The following is a 21,879-nucleotide window of genomic DNA, read 5'->3' as shown; positions in this document are numbered from 1 at the left end:
TGCCCTGCACTGTCGTTCCATCTCCGCCGGCCTTGCCTCCTCAAACTTAAGTATCTCGCTCTCGATCTTGTAGGTGGAGCGACTGTAATTATCGCTAATTGTGATCTCACCACGACCTACATCAATCAAAGCTTTGCAAGTGGCTAGAAAATCTCTGCCTAGGATTAGATGAACATTTTTGTCTACTTTTATATCAAGCACAATAAAATCGGCAGGGAAAATGAAATCGTCAATTTTCACTAAGACATCCTCAATCATACCTACTGTTTTGATGGACGAATTGTCGGCCAACCTTAGTGTCACGTCTGAATTTTTGAGTGGCCCAATGTTGAGCTTTTCGTAGTACTTCAGTGGCATAAGATTGATGGATGACCCTAGATCGCACAAGGCCTTGTCAACTTTCCCTTCTCCAATCCGACATCTAATAATGAACTAGCCCGGATCTCTCTGCTTCACTGCACTTTCTTTTTGGATGATCTCGCTGCAATGATGCGGTAGCTTAAGGTCAACTTTAGTCGCCTTTTTCTTTCTCATCACCGTCTCCCTTAGTAGCTTTGCATACTTGGGTATTTCCTGCACCGATTCAACTAGAGGAATGTTAGTATGGACCTTACAAAACATGTTCAAAAATTGTTTGAACTGCTCTTCGAGCTTAAACTTCCTCTTCGGTTGGAAAGGGAGCACAATCCCGTTATGCCGCACGAGTCCCTGGTTGGTGGATGATTCTGCCTTGTCAGCGGCGGCCCGCTGCGGTGTGTGCGGTGGTCCGCCGGCAGTCTGGCAGATTGCATTCGGTGGGTTCGTGGCGGCTCGCTGCTGTGGTTGCGGCGGTCTGCCGGCGACTGGGCAGTCCCCAGATTTCTGTTTCGCCACCCATTTCTTGTTGATGTCGTCCACTCATGCTTCTGCCTTCGCCTTATCCTTATCTAGCTTCTTTTGGATTTGCTCCATTTGAGTGTTGATGTTTGCTATGGCTGTTGAGATCGTGTTCATTCCTAATTCGAGGTTGTTTATTCTAGCTTCCACCACTCCGATCTTGGTATAATCAACTTTCCTGTCTTGTGTAATCACTTCCAAGATCCTCGTGATTCCTTGGTCATACTTCTCCTCCTTCTTGATTGGCTCAACTACTCCTCCCTTGCTAACATTAAATCCTGCGGGGGGTTGCAAATAATTATTGTTAGAATAAGAAAGATTTGAATGAGGTCGGTTTCCATTATAATTATTGAAGTTACCGCCCCCTGGTTAGGGCGATAATTGTTATTGTAATTTCTATTGGAACCACCTCCTTGCATGTAGTTGACTTTCTCTACTATCGGGGCAGGGGCTTCGGGTTTAGAGACCGCTATGATGGAGGTTGGTGGAATCGGATCCTCCTTCCTCGATGTGTCCATTTGGTCTACCCTAACCTTGAGCTCGGCCAATTCCTTGGCAAAGGAACTCTCCTCGGCCTCTTCTATTGCAGCGATCCTTTTCATGTTGTGCCTTTCTTTCGACCACCCCCTGCTGTTGGTGGCGAATTCCTCGATTACCGCCATGGCATCTTCACCTGACCTTCTCAAAAAGCCTCCGTTTTCCCATGAATCCAACATAGCACAAATTTTTTTGTTAAATCCGTTATAAAGGATCCCTACCTGGTGGTCCACGGTAAAATCGTGGTTAGGGCATTTTCGGAGGAGAGCTTTGAAACGAGCAAACGCCTCGTAAAGGGGCTCGTCATGGCCTTGAATGAATTGAAAGATTTCGCTTTTCAGCTTCAAGATAGTGCCTGGCGGATAATAATTGTCCAGGAAGGCAGCTACGATGTTCTTCCATGTGGAAACCTTCTCCTGGGGACACTCAAACCACTCTTTAGTAGAATCAGTTAATGAAAAGGGAAAGAGTCTTACCCTTATGGCATTGTCGTCGACACCATTTAACTTGAGTGTGTTTGCTATTTTCACAAATTTGGAGAGATGGCGGTTGGCGTCCTCTGCGGCTCTACCTGCAAAAGGAGTTTGTTCGACCCTTTGTATAAGGGTCATGCGTAACTCGAAATCGTTAGCATCAATACGAGGACCTTCGGGAAAAGTAATCATATTCCCATGATTGAACATGTTCATCACGGGTAGCATCTCTTTGTTCTTCTTTTCTAGTGCCTCGCGGGCTGCCCTCTCCGCATCTCTCTCGTCTATCAACATCTGGACCATCTCCTACAATTTCTCGAGGTCTGTTTTGTCACTCATTGATCCTGATCCTTTTTCACTTCTTATTCTCCTACGAGTTCTTTCAAGTTCTAAATCGAGCGGTTCTAGGTTGTTCTTCCCAGAGCTCGTTCGCATACAAAACCTGCAAGAATCAAAAACAAAAAACAAATTAAAACCAACAAATAAAAACAGAAAGCAATTAAAATCCAAAGTAGCAAAATTATCCGTTTGAAGATATCACTCCAAAGTGAATTGTCTTCCCTGGCAACGACGCCAAAAACTTGATGCACTATTTTTTAGCACTAAATAAACCTGCAAGTATACAGAGTATATATAGTATAGCTAAAGGTCAGTACCAGATATCGAACACGGGGAAGGCAAACACAAACTGTCTATCTTCTACTAAGAATCAATTACTATTTGGAGAAATAAGAGAATTTTGAAAACTTTTGAAAACTGAAAATATTTGAAAGCAAATAACAACTGATTGCAATTAAACACAGAGATAAAATATAGAGAGAAGGGAATTCCAGGGATGTGCGTTAACAGTTATGGTTATACAAATTCCAAACTACAATACCCTAGCACAGTTATTACTTTGATAGGACGAGTCGTCTAGCTTATGATCATGTGATACAAACGTTGATTACAAGATTAGGGTTGTCAATCCTAACACGTAACTCCAAAAAGCTCCTAAGACCCTTGAAATGTCCCTACTCTCAATTAACAATGCCGTTTTAAGGCAATCTAACTATAGCGTCTACTAGGTGGATCTAACTCGCTAGAACTCTCTCACAGTTATGAAGCAAGTTATATTAAATCATACAAGATTGTGTCACTCAATCATGCAGCATCAAGATTATTTAGGGAAGAAAACTGGAAGTGTATAACCAAAGTCGTTACTAACACATCCCTAGAATCCTATGAGTTTAGTTACACATAGAGAAATAAGCTAAACGAAGGGAAACAATTTGAAAAAAAAAACTAAAGCAAATAAAACCCGTAGGTTGAATCTTTGTCGTTCTTGATGCTCTTGAAATCCTTCTTCAACTCCTTGCGCAATTGAAATACTCTAGCTTTTGATCTCTGTGAATTATTTTGCAAAAAGAAACTCTCTGTTTGATGAAGCTTGAGGTCCTATTTATAAGGAAAAGCCAATCCTCATCATAGAAGGAAAAGATCTTCAAAATATGATAAATCTTGGAGCAGATCTAAGGCTAATCGGTTTCGCCGCCTTTCTCCGGCGGGCCGCCGCACCTTGGCCGGAGGTCGCCGCGTTGGAGTCCAGAGTCTCTGTTCCTTCGGCGGCGGTTTGTCGCATGACTTCTGGCGGTCGCCGGGCGAGACTCTCTTCCAAGTGTAAATTTCTGAGGCGGGCCACTGCACAGCTCTGGCCGCAAGGCGCCGACGGTCGCCGTACAACTTCGCGGCGGTCGCCGTCTGAACTCCAGAATTCCAGACTTTTTGTTTTGACTCCCTTTTTCGGCTCAATTATGCACATTTCTCACAAAACACGTCAAAATACCAAAATAGATGAAATATGCAAATAATGGACGTGTAGAGTGACTTTGACATCTAAAACGGACCAAATGATGGCCTTAAAATAGTGCAAAATCCGAGCGTATCAGTATGATATACTCCCTCCGTCCCATAAAAGTTGAGACAAAACTTTTGGGCACGGAGATTAAGAATTTATATTAAATAAATAGGAGAGATGAAAAAAGTAGGAAAAATAAGAGAGAATAAAGTAAATTATGGAATAAAATAAGAGTGATTAGATGTTTTGTCTTTTGTTAAAAAAAGGAAATGACTCAACTTTGTTGGGACGGACTAAAAAGGAATACGACTCAACTTTTATGGGACGGAGGGAGTACTTGTATACTCCCTTTGTTCCCTCTTGGTTGAGTTATTTTTCTATATTGGGAAGTTTCCTCATACTTAAGTCATATCCATATATAGTAAAAATAAACATTTTTTCTCATTGTTACTTTACTCCCTCTTAGTTTATTGTATCTACTTTATCCACTTTCTACTACATTCTCTCTACTTTTTTTTTCTCTTACCTTTTTTTGCCAATCTACTTAACTTGACACACTAAATATTTATTTATTTAACTCTCTGCCGACCTCAACTATGAGGGAATGGAGGGGATGTTAATTTATAATTTAACTATTACAACATCTAGTTATACATATAACTGTGACAGCACATCTAATTAAACATACATATTTGTTTCTAGCTACCCGTGCGACGCACGTACATTAATTTATTATCTGTCGATATAAGTACGAGAATCTTTAAGTTTTTAGAACGAAGATTTAAATATAAAATAAAGATTCAATATAATTGTAAATTCGTTACTTTTTATTTCATATTGACAGATGGGTCATATCTGGAAATTATATGACCAATAAATATTAGGTATTATCATGAATGTATCGACAATCATACCTACATAAGTATCGACTTGTCAATATTAAATGTGAGAATTTCTTTCACGTTTTTTGCGCATGGTTTACTAATATATTAATTTATATATTTTAACATATCAAATTATACATATAACTATTTCAACAAATCTAAACAATCGTAATTTTTTTGTTTCCACATACTCGTGCGATGCACGAACATTAATTTATTCTCAGTCTATACAAGTGCGAGAACATTTTTCATGTTGCTAGAGCATAGTTTTTTTTATGTAAAACTAAATATTAAATATAATTATAATTTCGATTACTTTTTATTTATTATTAACAAATGTGTCGTGTCTGGAAACGCCCAATATATATTAAGTACTATCTCGAATGTATCGACAATCATACCTTCACCTGTATCGACTTACATCAGTATCGACTAAATATATGAATGTTTTTCACATTTCGTGCACATGATTTACTAATTTATTAGTAATTTATAACTTACATATTACTACACATTTAATTATACATATGTACCCTTTTGTTCCAATATACTTGTGTCACGCCCGCATTTTCTAAGGATAGAAAACACGGTTAATCGCGACTAGAGAAGAGTTAAAGAAACGGGGAAGAAAAAGGGAAACATACATTTTTACCAAAATATTTAAATAGCTGAAATAACTTGGAAAAGACATAGTATCAACTCAACAAAGTACCAACTTTAAGGAAATAAAAATTTGGCAGTAAATAATTTTGAAAAGAGTTTGACTCTCAATGATCAGACCGTTCTAAAGAAAAGACACCTAGCGGAAGCGTTCAAGACACGGAAAAATGCCGAGTATGAAGACACGACATATCCAACAATAATAACCAAGCCATATTTAACCATGAACTCTGCTCAACATCCTCCCCGTCCGTCGTCGCTCAATCTGCACATTAAGAAAACAACTATGCAGGGCTGAGTACTTGATGCACTCAGTGGACACATGTCAAATTCAGTTTGTCAAGCCATAACGAGTGATCTGGGGGTTTTAATTGAAAAGGACCCAAGTCACTAAAAACATTTCACATAAATTTGGTTGCAACCATTTTCCATCCACATCCACCATCACCATATCTGAACTACATGACTAGGAACGTGACCACGAACCAAGTCACTAGACCGGCCAACTCCAATGAGATAGTGCACGGTCTACTGGGTGTACACCAGTCCGAGCAGGGTTTGCATCCCTACTGGGACCCAAATTCATTAACAATGCATGGCATAGCCACTTCAGATAGGTTCATTCAAATACAAAACATGGCAAGACAAACATTTTCACCTCCTTGCACATAATAAAAATATTTGGGACATAGTCCTTATTTAAAACGAAAGACCACCTCACAAACTTACTCCTCAATCACTTCTTATTCCAACCGCCAACATCGTGCACAAGCTCACCCTTTTCGAAATAACATCGTATGCAAAAATTAGACTTTGCATAATAAATTAATTTAACAACGATGCATGCATCCTATGTGTGTGTGCTCAAAATATCTTCTTTCTTTCTTTCATAGAGAAAACATATACTCCCTCCGTCCCATAAAAGTTGAGTCGTATTCCTTTTTAGTCCGTCCCAACAAAGTTGAGTCATTTCCTTTTTTCACTAAAGACAAAACATCTAATCACTCTTATTTTATTCCATCATTTACTTTACTCTCTCTTATCTTTTCTACTTTTTTCATCTCTCCTATTTATTTAATATAAATTCTTAATCTCCATGCCCAAAAGTTTTGTCTCAACTTTTATGGGACGGAGGGAGTATATGAAATCCTCGTCCTTTTCAGCTTTAATCCATTACTCAAAAATTTGCCCAACAACAATTAACTAAGCCCAACTAAAAACAAATAGGCCTAACAATTTATTGCCCAACACATTAGAACCAGAAGGAAAAGAATATTAAGTAGTCGCAGACCCATACAGAATAAACGAAATATACATGAATTTAATATATATACCCCAAACCCAAACGCACGTATTTTTATTATATTCCCAACCCATCACTAATATTAAAAAAAAAAAAAAATGTAAGCAATATTCCCCAGATTATCTCCCTCAAATTTCTCCTCCACTATAACACTATCTCTCTCACTATTCTTTCTCAAAATTTCTCACAATTAGCACAACCTCAATCTCGACTCTCATCTCTCAAAATTATCTGTAACTTACTTCTGCAAATTACATCTCAAAGCACCAAGCTCATCTCCCTCGTTCCAAAATCGGCGCCGCCTCACGCCGTCGTCCGCCGCTGCTGCGGTCACGGCCTCTCCGTCACCGCCGTTGTCCGTCGACACCACTGCCCAGCCCGTTCGCATCAGGTAAGTTTTCCCCTCCCCTTTTTCTATTCTAAACTTTTATTGACTTCTCTAGTAATTCTATTTCAAATATTAATGGGCAGGCAGAAGAAGTATGGAGAAAACAAAATGGCAACCTCTAATAGCATTAAAGATCGAGGCTTTAACAAAAACTATCAAAACACAGTTTCAAGAAATTCAGCAGATCTGTTCCTGTGAACTATCGTGAGTGTAGGAAACTATGTCATGGAATGGGATGCAGAGAATTTAGAGATAAATGGGTATACCTTTGGAACGAAAAGAACAACAGGAATAATTGAATTCACGACTCTCTCTCGGTTCTATCCTTTCACACTGTGACATCAAGGAGTTTTGCTAAAGTATTACTACACGAAGATTTCGTATTCATGAAGTCAAAGAGAGTTTACCTCTGATTGGAATGGAGCGATTTCAATTGCAGGAAGGTATTTCACAATCTACTGATTTCTTTCTACTCTCTCTCTGTTGAATTCTCAACCTTTTGATGGATGGAAGAAACTACATGAAGATGGTTTCTCTCTGGAGTCTTTCTCTCTGATTTTTGGATGGGAGAATGTGTGAGGAAAAGATGGCTGCGTGCGTTACAGGAGGAAGAAAGATATGATTTTTCAGTTGGAGATTTTCAGGGAACATGGAGATATGGGAGAAAACCGTGTGGGAGAGAATTATATTTGACTGATAAAAATAAGTGGGAAAAATAGGAATAAATTTCTAAAATAGAAGCAGCCCAATTGCAATAGGATAAATGGGCTAAAACAAGATAGATAAAAATGATAGGCCCAAATATTTGATTTTGCACTTTAATTTAATCGTGGTGTTTTATTTTAGTACTTTGGTGTTATTCCAAGTACTTGTAAACGATCACCCGATTTCATCAATCGATGAATATCGCGTCAAACTTGTCGACTACTTCCATTACACGATCAACCAACAATAATTCAAGCATTCACTATTTCCAATTGCAACCAATCAAAACAAAGACAATATTTTACTCAAGGTCTATCATTTGCTCGTTTTCAAAACAAAATCTTAACGAAAAAGGTAATAATAAAGGCGGGTGTTACAATCTACCCACCATCACAAAAATTTCGTCCCGAAATTTGCTTAGATCATTCGAACAGTTTCGGGTACTTCTCTCCTTCATCTTGTCTTCTAACTCCCACGTAGCTTCCTCAACACCATGATTTCTCCACTAAACCTTCACCGAAGCAATAAACTTATTTTTCAACTCTTGTACCTTTCGATCCAGAATAGCTTTAGGCTCCTCTTCATAACTCAAATTTGGATTCAGAATCCATCAAGGTAGCGATCGTTCCTTCCACTGTCTCGGGTGCTCTCACGATATCTAAACACATCCTACTGAACTCTCGTATCAGGTTCTCTTCATTCGTCAGACTAGTGGCCAATTGAGGTTGAGACTTTCTACCTAGGGAATCAGTCGCTACATTCGCTTTTCCTGGGTGGTAGTTTATACTGCAATCATAATTCTTTACCAACTCGAGCTATCTACGTAGGTGCATGTTCAAATCTTCTTGTTCAAAGAAGTACTTGAGGCTTTCATGGTCCATGTATATCTCACAACGAACTCCACAAAGATGATGTCTCCAAATCTTCAAGGCATGTACTACTACTGTCGATTCCAAGTCATGCGTTAGATAGTTCAACTCATGTGGCCTTAACTGCCTTAATGCATACGCGATCACTTTCCCATTGTGCATAAGTACACATCCAAGTCCCACCTTCGATGCATCCGTATACACCACATAATTAGTTTCTAGCTCCGGCACAACGAGAATCGGTGCAGTGGTCAACTTCTCTTTCAACAACTAAAAACTCGACTCGCATTCCGGTGCCCAATTTACTTTAATCCTCTTCTTTAATCGTCAGGTCATTGGCCTTGATAATTTAGAAAATCCATCGATAAATCTCTGATAGTATCCAGCCGGTCTTGAGAAACTCCGAATCTCATTAGGTGTGGTCAGTCACTTCCATTTTTGTACAACTTCCACCTTCGCATGATCCACTCGAACTCCATTCGCAGTCACTATGTGTCCATGAAAAATATATTTTCTTAAGCCATAACTCACACTAATCTAAGCATAGAACTTCTCGGCCCTTAACGTCTCCAAAGTGTTTCTCAAGCATTCTTCATGTTCCTCCTCGTTCTTTGAGTAGATAAGTACATCGGCTATGAAAACTAGAACGAACTTATCCAAGTATGGCTGGAACACACAATTCATAAGGTCCATAAACACAACAGGGGAATTTGTTAGTCCAAAAGGCTTCACTATAAAGTCAAAATGGTCATATCTAGTTCGAAAAGCCGTCTTGGGTACAACTTCTTGTCGAACCCTCAATTGATGGTATTCAGATATCAAATCCATTTTCGTAAAGACACTAGCTCCTCGAAGCTAATTATATAAATCATCTATTGTCTGTAGTGGAAATGTATTATAAAGTGTTATCTCGTTCAGCTCTCGATAATTTATGCACATTTTCAGCGTTCCGTCATTATTCTTAAGAAATAGTATTGGTGCACCCCAAGGTGGCAAACTGAATTTGATTAAACCCAGGTCTTACAATTCTTGCAGTTACATCTTGAGTTCTTCCAACTCCTTAGTCATCATTTTGTATGTTGTCTTAGATATCTAGGGTTGATCATGACTCCTAGTCAATTGTAAATTACAATTGTCGATTTGTCACGAAAGGTAATCCAACATGAGTTTTCAACATACATTAAATATTTCTTCCAAAATTCCTTCCATTTTCTTCGTATACGAAAATTCCTATAATAATGTTACTAACTCTCTACTTGAGTTGAGGAGGTGGTGGGGCTACTACACGTTCTTTCTTTCGATTGTTTTTCCTACTCTACATATCTCGCCTCGAACATTTCTCTCTTAGTTGATGGTATTTACCTTGTTAGTATCCTCGTATTTTTGCCACGATTGTCGTATTGTAGCAGTGATATTTAAATACTCCATTCCTCGTTGTTCACTTAGTTTTATTCATCATCCTCGTATCGACCGATCAACTAGTTTTATATAGATCACTACACCGTACAAGACAATTAGGCCTATGTGCCTAAAACTTTCCTTAACATTATTTTCTCCAATATCATTATCTATGCACATAACACAACATTCAATTTCTTAGCAGCTCGTTACAAGCGGTTCGTAAATGCAATCTATTCCGTGCCTCGTTCTATTGGTCATGTCTACACTTCTGGTTGGTGTATTATTTCAGCGTGTGTCTGTCTATAAATATTAGGTACTTTCTCGAATGTATCTACAATTATACCTACACCAGTATGGACCTACATCAGTATCAACCTGTCGATTTTAAGTGTGAGAAATTTTTTCACATTTTTTGCGCATGGTATACTTGTATACTCCCTTTGTTCCCTTTTAGTTGAGTTATTTTCCTATATTGGGAAGTTTCCTCATAGTTGAGTCATTTCCGTATATAGTAAAAATAAACACTTTTTCTCATTGTTACTTTACTCTCTCTTACTTTATTATATCTACTTGTCACGCACGCATTTTCTAAGGATAGAAAACACGGTTGATCGCGACTAGGGGAGGGTTAAAGAAGTGGGGAAGAAAAGGGGAAAACAACACAACTCGACCATAGCTCAGAATAAAAGGAATAGCTCGAATAAAATCTCAACAATCAACAACTCAAAAAGAACAATATCTCTTCAACACATGAGCTCAAAAGAAATACTCCCTCCGTCCCGCTTTAGGAGTCCCGGTTGATCAATTTTGGGCGTCCCGCTTTAGGAGTCCCGGTTGAGATAAATTAATAAAAAATACCTACAAAATGTTAAAAGTGGGTCTCAACATCCACTAAAACTAATAAAAAAGTGTTAAAAGTGGGTCCCAACATCCACTAAAACTAATAAAAAAGTGTTAAAAGTGGGTCCCAACATCCACTATAACATTTATTTATTGGACACTCAATTAAAAGTGGGTCCCAACATCCACTACTATATTTATTTATTACACACTCAAACACTTTTTTCTTAAAACATGTGTCCGACTCAATCGGGACTCCTAAAGCAGGACGGAGGGAGTACTATTTAGCGGAAGCATTCGAGAGTAGAATAATGCTATGTATGAAGACACAACATAGTCTGTACATTTGATAGACATTCTTCACTTTTATGCTCAACATCCACCGCGCTCGTCACCGCTCAACCTGCACATTTTTTAAAACAAATGCAGGGCTGAGTACTTGATGCACTCAGTGGACTCATGCCGAAAACATTTTTATAAAAAAAATTTATCATGCCATTAACGAGTGACCTCGGGGTTTTAACTTTGAAAGGGCCCGAGTCACTAAAATATTTCACCAACATCATCATCACCATCAACCTCAACATCATCAACATCACCATACCATATCTGAACTACATGACAAGGAATGTGGCCACATTCCAAGTCACTAGACCGGCCAACTCAAAGAGATAGCGTACGATCTACTGGGTGTACACCATCCTGAGTAGGGACTCATTCCCTAGTTAGACCCGAATTCGATTAACCATACATGGCAAAAGCCACTTCAGATAGGTCTCACATCAACACAAAAATATGGCATGACAAACATATTTTGCACCATTTAAAAATAAACATACTTAGAACATAGTCCTTATTTAAAAAGAAAGCCCACCTCGTCCGCTTAAATCCTCAACTCGTCTTTCGATTCCGTTCTCAAATAGCACGCAAAATCATCCCTTTTTTGAAAGAACATAATATGCTAAAAATTAGACTTTAAGATAAATAAATTTAATTCAAACAAAGCATGCATGTATAAATCTTACCCTTCAATCTCTCTTAGGAAATTATAAAATTTTCTATGACTCTAGCACATCGTATTCATCCTTCTCTTTCATTTATTTTGAGGTCACCAGAGACGTCGCAGCGACGTTGGCCAGCCATTCGAGCTCCCAAAATGTTACTCCTCTGGTCTCTTTCGTTTTTCTCATCATTATATCTTTTCCAAGAAATCAATTAGCATAACCCAACTTTAATTGTTCTATTCCCATCTAATTTTTCTCAAGAGGCCAACGTCCTTAACTTTCTCACTTAATAATCCAACTGACAACTTCCAGCTACCTAAACAGAACCATAAGCCTACCATCGCATTGCTCTCGTGTTCTCCCTCTTCTCCCACTATTCTAAATTTTCATTTCTCATCCTATCTGTCATCTATCTACTTCCTCAAAAATGAAAGATCCCCAAAACAGAGCACAATCTCATCTCTCTGTCACCGGCTACTGTCTCCAATCCGAACTCCGTCGGCGAGCTCGACGGTCAGCTCCACCTCCGCCGATCTTCTTCCTTTCTTATTCTCCACCAACATGCTTGTTGCCATCATCATCGCCGTGAAACTCCAGCACCGCCATTGCATGTTCCTCCACAACTCGCCGGTGTGCAAGCTGCCGCCGCACTATCATCTCCAGTCCGGTCTCACATCGCTCCACCAGATTTCGCCTACAAATCGAAAATCCTAATTTGTCTCTCACTGCTCCTTTGCATCAATAGCCGCCGCCGTTAATCGCTCTGCGCACCGTCGTTGCCGATGTATCGATCGGTCAGCCGCTGCTGATCAAAACGCCACCACCGCAGACTGCCGAAATCTTCTTCTCTTTCGTAGATCTACTGTTCTCCGCCTTCCCCCTCGCGATCTATGTGTTGTCGATCGTGATGCCAGACTGAAGCCGCCGCCGCCGTCGCGGTCAGCCCCTGCTTCTCGTCAGTGTCTCCCTCGCCGCCACTGCCGACGCGGCTGCTGTCAACTGTCATCGGTTATCTTCAAAATTTTGGATTGAAAAAGGTGAGAAAATTTGTGGAAAAGTTGAGAAATTGAGGGTGGCTTGTGATTTTGAATGAAAGCTGCCGACCGTGGGATCATGGGGGATATGTATATGTAGGAAAAATCTCGGATTGTTGTTGAGATTACTTGGAACGATTTTCCTCTTTTTCAGTTGGTGGAGAACTGCAGTTCATCCCCATATTTTGTGCAACATAAATTTGGGCGTTGGTTAATAAATTCTTATGGAATAATTAGGCTTCAAAATAAATATTAAAAATATGTTTTGGGCTCTTAATAAATGGCTTCAAATAAGCTAGTAAAAGAATAATAATTAAAGTCCAAATTTGTAAAATCCTTCTCTCGACAAAAGAAACAAAGGCGAAAAATTTCCAGGTACACAAATGTCGTCCTTTCAAGAACAATTAAAAAAGGTAGAAAAAGTTGGGGTGTTACACTACTTTATCCACTTTCTACTATATTCTCTCTACTTTTTTCTTTCTCTTACCTTTTTTTGTCAATCTACTTAACTCAACACACTAAATATTTATTTATTAAACTCTCTGTCGAAAAGTTTCAGCTCAACTATGAGGGAATGGAGGCGGTGTTAATTTTTAATTTAACTATTACAACAAATCTAGTTATACATATAACTGTGACAGCACATCTAATTAAACATACCTATTTGTTTCTAGTTACCCGTGCGACGCACGTACATTAATTTATTCTCTGTCGATATAAGTACGAGAATCTTTTTCAAGTATTTAGAACGTAGATTTAAATATAAAATAAAGATTATACATAATTGTAATTTCGTTACTTTTTATTTCATGTTGACAGATGGGTCATATCTCGAAATTATACGACCAATAAATATTATGAATTATCATGAATGTATCGACAATCAAACCTACATCAGTATCGACCTGTCAATATTAAATGTGAGAATCTCTTTCACTTTTTTGCGCATGGTTTACTTGGTATACGAGATTGCCGTGTTACCATCTTGAACTTAAATTCTACATTTCATTAAACTTGTTTGTTTAGTTGTTGATAATTTTATTTGCTTCAATCATCGTGGTGTTGCCTTTTCCAAGCATATAGTTCAGATATATACCTACAATTCAGCTGGAGAATTAAGACAGCATTTAGAGGTCAGGAATCCTCCCAACTTCCCCTTGAGAACAGTTCAGAGTTGCAATTACTGATAATTTTGCTAAATTGATTGATGCTCATGTTGGTGGTGTGAATGATATTGCTTTAGCTCATCCAAATAAGCAACTTTGCATAGTTACATGTGGGGATGATAAGATAATTAAGGTAGCAAGTGCTTTTACTATTAGTTTCCCACCATTTTGTTCCCTTGATTTATACAAGTAATTTTGCATTTTTGCCTCCAGATATGGGATGCAGTAGTTGGGCGTAAGCAGTATACTTTTGAAGGTCATGAAGCTCTTGTATATTCAGTCTGTCCCCACTATAAAGAGAATATTCAGGTTCATTATTTGTTTAGATGCCTATCTTCCTTCTCATTTTGTACTTTTTGAGTAGTAAATGAATTGCCCTGGGGTCTTATTCATTTGTAGAACTGATTCTAGTTTGTATGCAGTTTATTTTCTCTACCGCAATTGATGGGAAAATAAAAGCATGGCTGTATGATTCGTTGGGGTCGAGAGTTAATTATGGTGCCCCTGGACTGTGGTGCACGACAATGGCTTATAGTGCTAATGGTACCAGGTACTTTTCAAATTCTTTGTTTGTTTGTCCCTTCTGTCTTCCCCAACATTTATTGTTTAAGATCTCAAACACTACTAGCAAGTAATGATAGTTTGATTACTAGAAAATGACATAAATGATGTCAAATGCACCAACTACATCATCAAATTTCTAGTTATTGACTCCAAATGTGCTATGGATTTTCCATTTGCTAGGTAATCAGTAACTTCCTAGTTCCTAGGACCTAACAATATAATAGTGCAACTCAACAGTGTTATTGTAGTCAGCTAGCAAGTAGAGTATTGTATCCACATGGTTGAAGTCACAAAAACAACTAGTTATAAATGCACACTTAATATCCTAGATAAATTATGGGGTTATGATTACTAACTGGCTACCAATCAAATAAACTCAAAAAAACTTAACTCAATTTAATTCAGATAAAAACTCAGCCAGATAAAATTTAAGAATAGAAAGCAGATCCTAGAGAATGTATTCACTCAAAAGAAACTACAATCAACGTATTAATTCAGATGGAGGATCACAACCAAAACCACAATCTCTCTCGACAAGTCTAATGAAAGTTGATTTATATAATTTCTATCTTCGTTACATCTTAAAAAAACTCTTAACTCATTCCTTAAATCTCACAAAGATTTAAAACTTTATACGTGTATATATTCATATTGTGTGTACTTGGAGATCATTGAGCAATTAAACCCGCTAAGCATAAAAAAATACCATGCATCAATAGTGGCCAACTATTTAAAGGTTTTTTTAAAAAAAAATCAGAAGAGAATCGATAATGGCTGCCCATATACCCCCTTGATGACTCGAACCCCACAACCTATTGGATGGCAGGGAAGCTTCTCATCAACTAAGTTATGCTTCATCATCGCCACACCAACTATATTTAAGGGGCTAAAGGTGTTTTATGTCTGCAACTTTTAGTGTAGTTAATGGAATGTCCCCAACTTTAAGCTTATTCTATAAAATGTTCCACACTTCCACTATTAGAAAAATTCACTTCAACACATCAAACGACATTGTTATAACAAAAATTAAGAAGGATTAATAGTGTTTTGTTTCCCCAACTTCATTTTTTCTTCAAAGTTGGGACAGTTTCTTGAATACGCTGAAAGATGGGGACACTTTCCGCAATATTCTAAAAGTGGGGGACCCAAAATACTATTAACCTTTCTTAATTTTTTTTGCTTAACCAATTTTGTTTATATGCCAAGATGGAAATAAATTGTGCCTCGCACTATGACTATGAATTAGCTTACCATCACTGGATTTTGTATGGCGGTACATTTTTTGGAAAATGCTTAAAGTTGCGGACATTTGATGAAAAAACGATCATATTGTTTGGAATATGTGAAAGTTGGGACATAAATCGCTATTAAGCCCTATTTAAACATGGACTCAAGCACCAAGAACCACAAATCCACATATTGACTGGCAAGTTGGAATCAATTGTATTTGACAACATATCACTTGATCATACAAACCCTGGAATCTAAAAAAAATTGAACTACTTATAATTAAGACTGAACAGACCATAAATTGAGAAAACATACTAATTAAATTTGATAAATAAATAAGAACCAATGTTTGAATTCACGATGAACAACTTGAGAGCTTTAATCTTCAAGCCTTAATGCAAAAAACAAATCTTGTTGTGGAAAAGTTAATTTGCATTTATACATTTGTCTTGTCTGAGGAAAAATTTGGCTCATAGAGATGAAACTTCACCCTTGATTCAAAGTATTTCATTAGTAACAAAAAAATAATACTCTCTCCGTCCCTGAAAAGTATGAACATTTAGTTCGACACGAGTTTTAATGTATAGTAATTGATAAAGTAGGGGAGAGATAAAGGGTGGTGTAAGTAGTGTTATTGGAGAGTCGGCTCCGCATCATTAGTAGTGTAGTGTAATGGTATAAGTTATAAATAAAATTATTTGTAGGGTTAATGTGTTGTTTAACTATTCCAAAATCAGAATGTTCATACTTTTCAGGGACGGACAAATAAGGAAATAGTTCATACTTTTCAGGGACGGAGGAAGTAATAATGAACGGTTTTAAGTAGAAAAGTTTGGGATTAAATTGCTGTATACAAGGTTCTTTTTACTTCACAGTTTGCCAATGATACAGTTTTTTTTTCTCCCATGTTTTATTGACTACAATATTTATCTTTCACACCTGTGTAATGTGTATTGATTATAAACTCTTTTCAGGCTCTTCTCTTGTGGAACCAGTAAAGAAGGTGAATCTCACCTGGTTGAATGGGATGAGAGTGAAGGAACCATTAAAAGGACATATTCTGGTTTCCGGAAGCGTTCTTTAGGTGTTGTGCGCAGTTTGACACTACAAGGAACCGTTTCTTAGCAGCTGGTGATGAGTTTCAGATAAAATTCTGGGATGTGGATAACATTAATATCCTTACTTATACCGATGTTGATGGTGGATTGCCAGTTAGTATCTTTACTCTTTAGCTTATTGCATCTTGCAGATTGCTGTCCTTATTACCTTGATATAAGAAAGCTTAAATTGGTCTGCACTGTACTTGCAGGCAAGCCCGAGACTAAGATTCAATAAGGAAGGTTCATTGTTGGCTGTTACCACCAGCGAAAATGAAATTAAGATATTGGCTAATACTGACGGGCAGCGCAAGTTAAGAATGTTGGAGAGCAGATCATTTGATGGTGCTCATGGTCATTCTAAAGCGAATGTCAAAGTAGTTTTTAGTTTTTTCTTACTAGCTTGTTCTTTCAATGTATTTCAGTTCCAAGCTCTCCTATTCTTCAGCCGACTATTTACTTAATGTATTATGGCTTCATTTTCTCCTATTCTGCAGCCTACTATTGCTAGCCCATTAGGTCCCATTGCTAGTGTTTCTACTTCAGTAATCCCCATACTTAAGCGCAGCGATAGAGTCCATCAGCCAATGTCCCTTCTGGTAGTGGTCCCAATCTTAATTTGACAATCTATTTCACTTTTCTGAATTGATAAGTTAGTTTTTTCTGTTCATCCGTGAGGATAGTCGAGAATATGCAGCTCATTTTGCTAGGATAAAATTACAGGCTAGTATGGAAAGCAGCAGGGGAGCTGATGTAAAACCGAGGATCCTTGAGAACACTGAAAAAATCAAAGTCCTCTGATGTATATGACCCATCTCAACTTAAGACTCTAAAATTGCCCGCCCCTTTGACACCTAGCAAAGTAAGTCAAGTGGACATTTTTTCATCTGACATGTGATCTCCTTAAGTTGAAAGAATGTTTGCTTGAATATTCTTATTAGGAAACTGGTCGTTGTTTTGGTTTATATTCAATTTGGTCATCCTTGCATCTGCACTTTGTGGAGCCTGCTCTTGGTTGTTTTTTTTTTTTTGTTTTTTTAACTCACCCCAAGGGTGGAGGGTTAAGGCGGACCCAAAAGTGACGAATCGCCAAGACCATTTAGAGTACAATGAGGGCCTCCCTATCAACTAGAGTGGTCACCTATCTACTCTTAACGAACTCTATTACAGTTAGAATGATGCCACCTCCGCATCACAAAACCAAGATTTCCATCTACTTCACTATGTGAGGTTGGTCGAGCTCCCTCCCGGATCGATCACCTCGACATTAGCTTTCCCAAATGACACCGTCGCCACATTGCTACCCTTGAGGAGTTTCTCCAAATAATTAGCTTTATGAGCACCTCCTTGTGCTTGGTGAAGGGGATAGGTCGATTTTCCTTTTCGTCGTTTTGACACTAATTGGGACACATCTTCATCTACTTGAATTTGCACCCCAGTTGATGCTTCTAAGCCTGCTCTTGGTTGTTAATATATGCCTTGGGTTCGTTGAGACTTAATGTGTTTGTTACCCCATTCTGGTTTGTAAGGTAGTCACTAATCTCATAATAATGTATTACAGATCGTGCGGTTGTTGTATACAAATTCTGGCTTAGCCATCTTAGCACTGGCTTCTAATGCTCTTCATAAGCTGTGGAAGTGGCAGCACAATGAACGAAATCCATCTGGAAAAGTCAGAATTTAATGAATCATGTCCTTTGTAATAAAACTTCCACAGCATTCTTCACTGAAATTAATTTAAATGATATGATGTCTATTTTCAGTCTTCTGCCTCTAGTGTGCATCAGTTGTGGCAACCAAATAATGGGGCACCCATGCTAATGATGCAAGTGATTCCAAAGCAGCTGAAGAATCTGTTGCTTGTATTGCCTTGTCTAAGAATGATTCCTATGTCATGTCTGCATCAGGAGGAAAAGTCTCCTTGTTCAACATGATGACCTTTAAGGTCTGCTAATATATTTCACTTGAGTTTTTCCCAGACTTGTAATTATCAGACTTCCTATGTCCCATATGAATGTGCTTTGTATATGCTAGACAACTGATTTTATTACTAATTCTGGTCAGGTCATGACAACATTTATGCCACTGCCTCCGGCTGCAACATTTCATCCTCAGGACAACAATATTATTGCTATTGGAATGGAAGACTCCACGATACAGATCTATAATGTTAGAGTTGATGAGGTAAGTATCTTGATTGTGTTTGGGGAGTGTGCTAGATTTAAGAGGAAATAATACATTTGCTTATTGCATTTATAATCATGCATTAGATCCGGGCACAGACTGTTGCCTATTGTTGTTGTTCAGCCAACCGTTTGGTCATCTATCTTTAATCAGAGGATTTTAGGTAGTTAGCTGTCCGTTTTCTTCAGTTAAAAGGACAAAATGAGTCGTTAAAGAGATTATGAGATCTTTTGAATTCTTTGGAAAACCCCAATGCTGGAGGTGCTTAAAATAGCATATAAGAAATCTAATTTATCTGTTACCATCCTTGTAACAACTATGCAAGAGTGTTGGGGTGGGGTCTTTTAATGTTGTAAATTCTGATAAGGTCTTGAAGCAAAGTTTATCGAAACAGACAGAAGTTGTTTGAGGCGTTAGGATGGGCTGTTTGCTTAGCAATTTTCGGTTCAGAATTGTTACTTCCGTTTCACTTTTAAACATTAAAGGAGTAGATTAATTATGGAAAGGAATCATTTGTTCTGAATGCATATTATATATGCATATAATAACTCATCATGTCCAATCTCTGAATGATGAAGTATGATATTCTTGCACATGATGCTTACTTTTTTCTAATCGTATGGAGTTACTGACTAATTGCTTAATAATTAAATTTTGTCAAATGCTATTCACATTATTGGTTAAAACAAAGCTAGAGGGTCATCAGAAAAGGATCTCAGGGCTTGCATTTTCTCAGAGTTTGAACATATTGGTCTCATCTGGAGCTGATGCTCAGGCAAGTCTTGCCCATCATAGACTTGTTTTGACCTATGTTCTAGTTATCTATGTTTAAGATTTCTTCAGATTATTGTTAACTTAATAGGAAACGGGTTATCTGTAAATGTAAACCTGTACGCTTACTTTTCAATCTCGACTTCAGCTGTGCATGTGGAGCATTGATGGATGGGAGAAGAAGAAATCACGGCCAATACAACCACCTCCCGGTCACCCAGCTACCCTGGTTGGAGAAACTAGGGTTCAGTTCCATAACAGTCAATCTCGTCTACTGGTTGTTCATGAAAGTCAAATTGCTATTTATGATGCTCAACTTGATTGTTTACATTCGGTTAGTGTTTTTCTTCTTTTCATTTCTTATACTCCCTCCGTCCCATTAAATATGAAACGTTTGCTTTTCAGCATTGTATTTTAAGTAGTGTTGTTTTGTGAATTAATGAAGAGAGAATAAAGTAAGAAAGCAGGAAAAAGTAGAGATGATGGTATTTCCATTTTAGGATACGTTTCATTTTTAATGGGACAACCCAAAAAGAAAAATGTTTCATTTCTAATGGGTCAGAGGGAGCATATTTTTACAAAGCAGTTATTTGAATAATTGCAATTTATGCATCATCTACTGCATATGTTCCTCACAAAATAGGTGAAAGCATAGTTTTCGAAGCAAACGGAAGTTTACATGTGTGACATTGTTGGAACATCATTATAATATGAACTAGAGACTTCATACCCCTCAGGTTGTGTGTGCCTAAGTCACATATATTTGACATGTGTTAGTGATATGCAGGTAAAACACTACCAATAGCATTGTTATGAAAAGTTGTTCTCTTCCTGGACTGTATCTATATCCACATATGGTAGCATTTCAAATTATCTTTTAGTTACTAATAGATCATGTTACGACAATGATAAATGGGGTTCACTAGTGAAAGTTCGTATACTTAGTTGAGTTTAAAGCTAGGTCAATAACGTCCATTGTCAATCACTCAATTGCCTTTCCATGCTAATATGATGATGCATTTTTTAATGGTCGAGAATTCATAAACAAGTAATGTTCAACTGCAGTGGTATCCTAGAGATTCACTTTCCTCTTCTATTTCAAGTGCTATATACTCCTGCAATGGTCTATCGATTTTTACTGGGTTTTGTGATGGTGTTGTTGGAATCTTTGATTTTGACAGTTTGATTCGATGCCGGATAGCACCCTCTGCTTATATATCATCAGCCAGGTATGCAAAATTGAAAGAGATACATTATATTGTTGAACCATGTTGATGCCTTACCCTCTTCAATAGTGGCTCTCATTTAGGTCGGATCTCTCCTTATCTTTGGTAGGAATCATATGAGAGCCAATCACTGCTTAATGCAGTTCCTAATACAAGATATATGATCCTAGTTTACAAGTTCATGTTTACTAAGCCACGCTGATATCTCTTCATGTGCAGCAACACCAATCCGTTCCCCATAGTTATTGCAGCACATCCAATAGATCCAAATCAATATGCACTTGGCATGAGTGATGGTGCAGTTCATGTCATTGAACCATCTAATGCAGAGACAAAGTGGGCCGGATCAACCTCTCATGATAACGACGACTTGCCTTCAATACCTTCGAGTTCTGCATTGAACAGTCAACCATCAGAAACCCCATCTAGGTGATTAATACAAAGGAAAAAAAGCGTCTCTTTGTTTTTCTTTCTTTCTTTCTTTCTTTCTCATCTTAGGCATACCAATGTAAAGTCTCTTTGTGAGAAACACAGCTTAGTTATACTTTGTCGGTTGCACCTCGAGATATAGTAGTTCGTCGTCACTCTCCCTTTTTTTACCTCTCATTTAATCTGGTTATTAAATTTATTTTTATCAATGCAATTTCATATTTAGTCATTACTGAGAGATGAATCGATCAGACTTGATCCTTTAGTCATTTATAGTATGACCTAACATGAGATGCGGTATCAATTTTGTTGATAGGATGATACTTGAAAAGGCAAAAGTTCTGATTAGCTTAAACAGGGGACCGGTTTTAAAGTCATGTAGTACTAATCAGAAACTCAAA

The 21,879-nt window shown here is 37.8% G+C and overlaps 2 long non-coding RNA genes and 1 pseudogene across 2 annotated transcripts; 2 read left to right on the top strand and 1 right to left on the bottom strand.

Moving 5' to 3' along the window:
* Positions 1-5,329: 5,329 nt before the first annotated feature.
* LOC125224286 (uncharacterized) lies at positions 5,330-7,647 on the bottom strand. The gene is made up of 3 exons (XR_007176849.2): positions 7,366-7,647; positions 7,225-7,291; positions 5,330-6,045 (listed from the first exon to the last, which is right to left on the bottom strand). It is a non-coding gene; the product is annotated as an uncharacterized LOC125224286 (long non-coding RNA).
* LOC148934138 (uncharacterized) lies at positions 6,038-7,921 on the top strand. Its single transcript, XR_016136998.1, has 2 exons — positions 6,038-6,961; positions 7,042-7,921. It is a non-coding gene; the product is annotated as an uncharacterized LOC148934138 (long non-coding RNA).
* A 5,761-nt stretch (positions 7,922-13,682) lies between these two features.
* Positions 13,683-21,482, top strand: LOC125220382 (protein TOPLESS-RELATED PROTEIN 2-like; annotated as a pseudogene).
* Positions 21,483-21,879: the final 397 nt, after the last annotated feature.

The sequence above is a fragment of the Salvia hispanica genome, chromosome 1 (genome assembly GCF_029641045.1).
Source record: "Salvia hispanica isolate PSC_SH4W2 chromosome 1, Shi_PSC_v1, whole genome shotgun sequence".
NCBI lineage: Eukaryota > Viridiplantae > Streptophyta > Magnoliopsida > Lamiales > Lamiaceae > Salvia > Salvia hispanica.
This window is presented reverse-complemented; position numbering and strand designations above follow the sequence as displayed.